We start from the raw sequence: 7079 nt of genomic DNA, 5'->3' as shown, positions 1-7079 counted from the left end.
TTCACCATCCCTTGACCATAAGAATCCATTGGGTTGTCCCAGCCATCAAAGTTACACGTATTGTGTACCCTATTTGGTTGTTGCAATCCAAGATGACTCATTATGTGACGGAGACACTTTATAACTTCCGAAATTTCTTCTTTCTTCTCAGGAAGTGCAGAATTACCAAAGGTTACTTGATTTCGGATGCTGTTTCCTAAATTTTTAATGAAACGTGAGCATCTTCTACAAATCTAGATGTCAAATCTCCATTACTTGCTATGTCGAAAGAGTGTCGTAACTCTGGAGTTATACCGCGATAGAAGATACCCAGCAGGTATTCCTCGGTATATCCATGGTGTGGACAATCTCTTTGGTATTCCCTAAATCTTTCCCAAGTATCTAAAAGATCTTCATCTTCTTTTTGTTTATAAGTTCTTATCTTCTTTCTTAAGAGATTTGAACGATTTCTAGTGTAAAAACGATTTAGGAAAGCAGTTCTACACGCTGCCCACGTTTTTTAGTGAAGCAGGTGGCAAAGATTTTAGCCATTTGCTGGCATTATCTCTAAGAGAGAATGGGAAAAGACTACACTTGTGGTAATCCCCATTTGCTGTAATGGTTGCACATAATTCTTCGAACGTCTCGATATGGTCTATCGGGTTTTCGAATGAATAACCAGAGAATTGATTTTGTTGAACTAAATGGATATGGGGTACCTTAATTTTGGTTTTGCCATCCTCTGGTAAGGCTGGTTGAATAGCTCTTCGATCTCCCATGAACTTCTCGAGTGAATCGAAACTTCCAATCAGTTCATCATCATTTTTGTGTTTGACCGATCCGATTAGCTCATTGTCATCATAAATCGGTTCTTCAAACTCGTCATCAGTCAGGCCATCATCGCTTGGATCACCATCCACACGATTTGGTGGATCACCAAGAATTCCGGGAACATGTTCCCGGTCTCTCATTGCAGAGAAACCTGAAAAATTCAAAAGGAAAAGTAAAAGTAAAGAAGTGTTCTAATGGATTTAAGCTGGGATTCGCAACGAAACAAATCAAAGTCCCCGGCAACGGCGCCAAAAACTTGATGCGGGTTTGTAAACGCGGGGTTGGTTGTTTTCATTTGACTAAGCTTCAGGTTTTAAATTTATAACCCCTAAATGTCTGCAAGTGCACAGATGTGCGTTGTAGTACTTAGGGTATCGATCCACAGAGACTTAGTTGTTTCAGTACGAATTCACTGCAACGCTTCAATCAGATTAGAACTAAAAAGGTTTTGGTTTTGGTTTTGGGTTTTTGGTTGTCACTAATTCTAAACTAGAAAGCTAAGCAAGTAAAAGCAAGTAAAAACGAAAGCAAGTAAAGCAAGTAGAATCGATTAAACAAAAGCGAATGAAGGCAAGTAAATAGCGATTGAAAAGCAAATAGAATTGAAGGTTGTAAGCAATGAAAAGACAAACGTTGGAGCTCAAGGGGAATTCGCAGGGGTTCATGGACTAGGCTATGTCGATTTTAAACAAGTGATAAAGGTAATCAACTACATATGTTCTAGAACTCGAGGCACGGAAGTATGAATAGCCTACTTTCGCAGCGCTAAACAACTATCTCTTGCAACCTTGATCAGTAGGTTTCCACTCTGATCCTGGAAGGGAGAAGATGCAATAGCAGAACAAGACTCATCAACATTCACAACTCAAATACAGGTAGATTTCCACTCCTATAGAAGAATTGCTCGTTTCACCCTAGTTCAGACAATCAATGAAAACTTTCGCAACATATCATATCAGATCGGCTTCTAAGTGGCCAGCAAAGAATCATGCAGTAAGATTAAAGGCAAATTTAAAAGTTTTGAAAGAATTAGAGAAAAGTAGTTGATATTTATACTAAATCATAAAAAATCGGAAACCTTATAAACATTAGCGATATTCCATTAGTTAGAGATATTGTTTTTTAAAAAAAACGACATTCCATTAGTTATATATATATATATATATATTATTTTTTTGTTAGATTCTTTGTTAAATTTTGGTTTTTTTTTTCGAAACGACATTTTCATTACTTTTTAAATAGATTCCATTTTTTTTTTAACATTTTTGTTAAATTTTTTCTAAATTTTGGAAACATAAAAAATGGTAATTACTAAGAGATATAGATTCCTTTTTGTGGTTTTTTTTTTAAAACTTTTTGTGTTTTTTTTAAATGTGTTTGTTAATTTTTTTTATAAAGTTTGGTTTTATAAAATTTTAAAACGCTTTGATAGATTACAGAATTAAGTACCAAACCACAATAATTTAGACCAGTTTGTTTTAAGTTTTTTTTATACATCATCAGATAATAACCAATAAAAAAATGACATGTAATTGCAAAATGGGGTTAAACGATCTTTTTATAGTAGAAACTGATTCTGGAGCTGACACGTAAGCGAAAGGCTGTGAAACTAACACGACACATAAGCAAATCACTACACAAATATGTACTAGGATACTGGCCCGCACGCATGTGCGGGCTTGAATGTTTTTATAAATTTTAATTGTATTGGGTATATTGTTAAGTTTATTGGGTTGAATTTTATAAAATTGATAATTGACAGTGTGTGTGGGTACAGTGTTACTACATTTGAGCCGAATGGTATATTATTAGTTCAAGAATTGGATTGTGTCTTACAATTGGCTATACTTTTTTTGATGTAAATATAAACAATAAGTGATGTATAACTGATTAAGTAATTATAATTAGGTATGTATAATAAAAAAAGTGTAGATGAAGAATACATGTAATTATGAATACATACATTAATTTTATGTTTGTAAATCGTAAGTTATTCATCGAAATGTGACATATATGAACATATTTTATAGATTCTATGCGAAGATGTATTCATTTATTTCGAAATGTAGATTCATTTGGAAATGGTGATAAATAAGTCAAATGTTATTTAATATGTTGTAATTATAAACAACTTTTGGGGAATATAAAACAGAGCGAAGAAAAATGAGGAGTCACTCTCTAAGAATTCTATATATACACCCCATAAGAGAATTTTGATCAACTAACCAAACAAACAATTACTTACTCAAACACAACCCATACTACAACTATTCTTCTGATGTGATCCTCAGACAGACGTACAAAAAATATGTTTACATGAAATAAAAATACACTTTTTCCTACATAATATTTCTTGTGCATCTATCGAGAATCACATCAGAAAAAGTTGTTATATTCATTGTGTCGCCACAGAGTTATTATAATTATATTACTTGTGAATGATCACTTTCGACATGAAGTATACTGTTAGTACTTTATACCAAAATCTGGATAGAGTAGAAATACAAGTAATTTTGATCAGTAGATAATGAGAAATGTATACCGTTTTCCATAAGTTTTTGCTATTGTTGATTTTTTATTATTCACTGGAATTTTTAGGAAAAACTGTCATTGCTTATGTAGGAAATTGTTATTTACATCGAATGAGATCCAATATTGTGTAAGACATAAAAACCTTTTAATTGGTATTTTTTAATTTGAAAATATTACGATTTTCCAAATTATCAGGAATGTAGATTTATTATTTCTCATCGCAGCAATTATATAAAATAACAATAAATCGCATTTTTCTATATTATGTATTTCATTTAAATTTGAAATTTAAAAAATTGATCAATTTTATTAGAGATTTCCAAAATTTGAGATATATTTTATCTTATTAACAACTAAGTTACGATTAATCCGCATCAACAATACATTAAACTTACAATTATAACAGTTTATTAACTAAATTATAAATTATAAGTTACGGTATATTTAATGAAATGTTAATTGGTTGACTGTTGTATTAATTATGTAATATGTAACGATGGAAAATGTAGTATTTAGTAGATGATTTACCTTACTATTTCATATATTCAACATAAAAAGTAATTTAAAAAATTAAGACGATGAAAAACAACAAAATGAAAGTAACTTATTGAAATAAAGATTCAGCATGCAATTTTAAAACTAATATTAAGAAAGACATATAAATCTAATTGACCGGGAATAAGCACATTGCATAGCAAGCTTCTCTGAAGGTGTCATATAAAACACCATTAACAGTTCGGATATCTTCATAACTGCGAAGACCTCTAATGATATTCAACAAGAAAACCCAAATAAAAATTTTCCCATCATAAATTGAATACTGTTGAAGAATAGTTGGATTTCCTGAACCCTTCACCCGTGGTCTCCACTCATGCAATGTGGCATTCCAGACAAATTGATGAGATAATTCAGTGTAGAACAGGAATCTGGCAGTTGGGTATATCTTGTTACACTCCATCCAAGCAATAAATTTTGTATTTCTTATTAGTTTGTCCACCTTATTTCACTTTGGAGAATTTGTTCTTGGTAGATGAAATTGAATAATTTCTGAAAACAATCATAAGAACTTGTTAAAACAGTTAAAAGGAAACAAATAATGTACGATAAGAAGTTATAAAGGTTAAGTCTCTATAGTTCTATACCAAGGATTCTTAATAGAATAAAGTTGGACGCAGAAGGCTTACCTATCCTGTTCATAGCAGTAGAAATGGAGAATCTTGAGAATTTTTTTTCAGTGTAACAAATGAAGTTGCAGTTCACAAAAGTATGATGTGAAAATATAGATGGATTAAATAGGGCATACACGAATATACGAATAAGTGAAAGATTGCAATATGCATCTCGTTATAGAAAGTAACAACAATATATCAATATCTTTCATATTATATTTTTAAAAATCCAGAATATATGGTTAGATAATTCAATTTAGAAATAATTGCTTCATAAGAATATTACTTCCAAATTATCGGAGCACAATATTATGTTACCATATATTGCGGTTTAAATCAAACTGTAAAGAGGAAAATCCAAATTTTTAAACATTTTTGTATGAGACAAGTTATGTGAATTGGACGAAGAAGACTTGTGTAAATATTATGTCCATTTATCAAAAGCGAAAGTGAAAAAAGTCAAACAGGTTGGTTGAAACAGTATTCCCAAGAAAACATAGAAATGTGGTGACATTGAATATTTTATAACTACCCTATCCTATATAAAATATGAGGTAGCTTCTATTATAAAAATACTTATAAAATTTACTCTGCAACTCTAAACGCCTGATAAGAGATTAGACAAAAATGGAGAACCACCAAGAAAAATGTTATGATGAAAATGGATTACTAAATATTAATCCACCACCATTGAACATGAGGTGTGGAAGAAACACCATCACCTCCTCCAATTTCTGAATCAGAGATGGAGCAAAATAATATGTGGGAAGAGATGAATGACTTCCTGAGCAAATCAACTGCGAAAGCCATCGAGGTTCCTTCTGAGGTAATTTAAACTTTAAATTATTCCGTTTTATTGATGATTTCTGTATTATTGGATGTTCATATCAATATGTAATATCTGCAGCTTGATGAAGAAAAATCGACTGGTGATCCAAAGGAACGTTGCAAGAACGGAAAACACGATCTCCATCTAGATCTGGAGATAGGTTTGAAATGTATAGAATGCGGCTTCGTTAAGACAGAAATCCGCTACCTAGATACATCTCCGTGGGTAAGCTATCAATATTCCATTAATACATTGATTTTTTTAACTAATATGTTTGAAGTTAACTACATAATATGCTTTGAATATTGTAGGCACATAAGAATAAACGTGGAAGGAGAAACTTCGAAGTTTAGCTAATATTATCTCTGTTTTTTTTTTTTGGTACCTTAACTATCTTCAATAAAATAAAAAATAATTATTCTCCCAATTCACTGATTCATAAGATTATAAGCTCAACTGCTACATTGATTATAATCCACAAACATTAAAACATAGGCAACAGAATATAAAATTTTACACTCAACTCCAAAGGTAATGAGAAAAGCTTAATAGTAGTTGTCAGCACTGAAATGCAAACGTCAATCGGAATTAATTTAAAATTACTCTTACACGTAAAGTTGTTAATAGATCAATAGTGAGCATTGGACCAAAAAAAAAAATCAATACTGATGTAAGAACCAGTGGTGGCTCTCACACTGCAGATACGGATGGGAACTAAGACAGGCGGTCGCCCTCTCCTTAGCTCGGTTAATGATCGATGATGGAATGATCTGACACGCAGGCGGTGTGATGGCGGAGTGAATTCACAACACAGAGGGATGGTGAGTCTCTGATACGGTGAAGGCTCAAAGCTTGCTTGAATTGCACAAATAAACCAAGAACAAAGAGAAATCGCTTCTCGGGTAAACTTTGAAGAAAGTTCGATATTTTATTGATATGGGGAAAAAGTCTGCGGACTACAATGCTGCAAAGGAACCTTATAAACTGGTTTGTCAGCTTGAGCCTTCTAGGGTTCGACTCTGGACTCAAAACGACAGGATTAAGTAAATAAAACTCAAAGAAAAACAAACCTAGTCTAAGAAACAAAGCTCATCGTTTCATTTATTACAGAAATGGAAAGTTTGAAATAAAAGACTTAAACTACATGACTTGAGTCGTTTAACTCTGACACTTAGTCGCTGGCGATGTTGATTCCTCCTGCAAGCACAATAAAATAATTGAAACACTTACCTTGGGGTGGCGCGGCTCGTTTGGTGTCGTGTGCGGCCTCGGCGTTGATTGAAGTGTCCTGCCTTGGCCTGCTATGGCTTGGGTCGCTTGAGGCGTCTTCTAGGCCTGGAGAATCTTGATCTTCATGTTCCTTAAGCTCTATGACCGTTGCTTCTTGTATGGCTAGTCGCACAGCCTCGGTTAGCTCGTTATCGCGTCCACTTGGTGTGTTGTGAAGCAACTCCAATTCTGTACGTTCGCCTGCTAGAATTACACGTGCATTAGTCTTATAATATACACTTGGTCGAGGGAAATTACCTTTGTTGGTCATTTCTAGGTCGTCTTTTGGCTCGGCCTGCGTTGCATGGCATTTCTCGGCTAAAACGAGTGTGGCATCGGCAATCTCTTGTTCTGCTCGTTCGAATTCAATTCTGTCTCGAGCGTTGGCCTCAGAGGATGATTTTGGTCGAGGAATGTCAGCTCCAGTACGGTCGATTTTGTCATCAGGGTGGTTTTGCCGTTGAAGCTTC

At 33.5% G+C, this 7079-nt stretch overlaps 1 non-coding gene across 1 annotated transcript; it reads left to right on the top strand.

Moving 5' to 3' along the window:
• The first annotated feature begins 329 nt into the window (after positions 1-329).
• LOC112082557 lies at positions 330-437 on the top strand. Its single transcript, XR_002897225.1, has one exon. It is a non-coding gene; the product is annotated as a small nucleolar RNA R71 (small nucleolar RNA).
• Positions 438-7079: the final 6642 nt, after the last annotated feature.

The sequence above is a fragment of the Eutrema salsugineum genome, unplaced genomic scaffold (assembly GCF_000478725.1).
Source record: "Eutrema salsugineum unplaced genomic scaffold, Eutsalg1_0 scaffold_1, whole genome shotgun sequence".
NCBI lineage: Eukaryota > Viridiplantae > Streptophyta > Magnoliopsida > Brassicales > Brassicaceae > Eutrema > Eutrema salsugineum.
The sequence above is the reverse complement of the archived record's forward strand: the minus strand, read 5'-3'. Positions and strand labels throughout refer to the sequence as shown.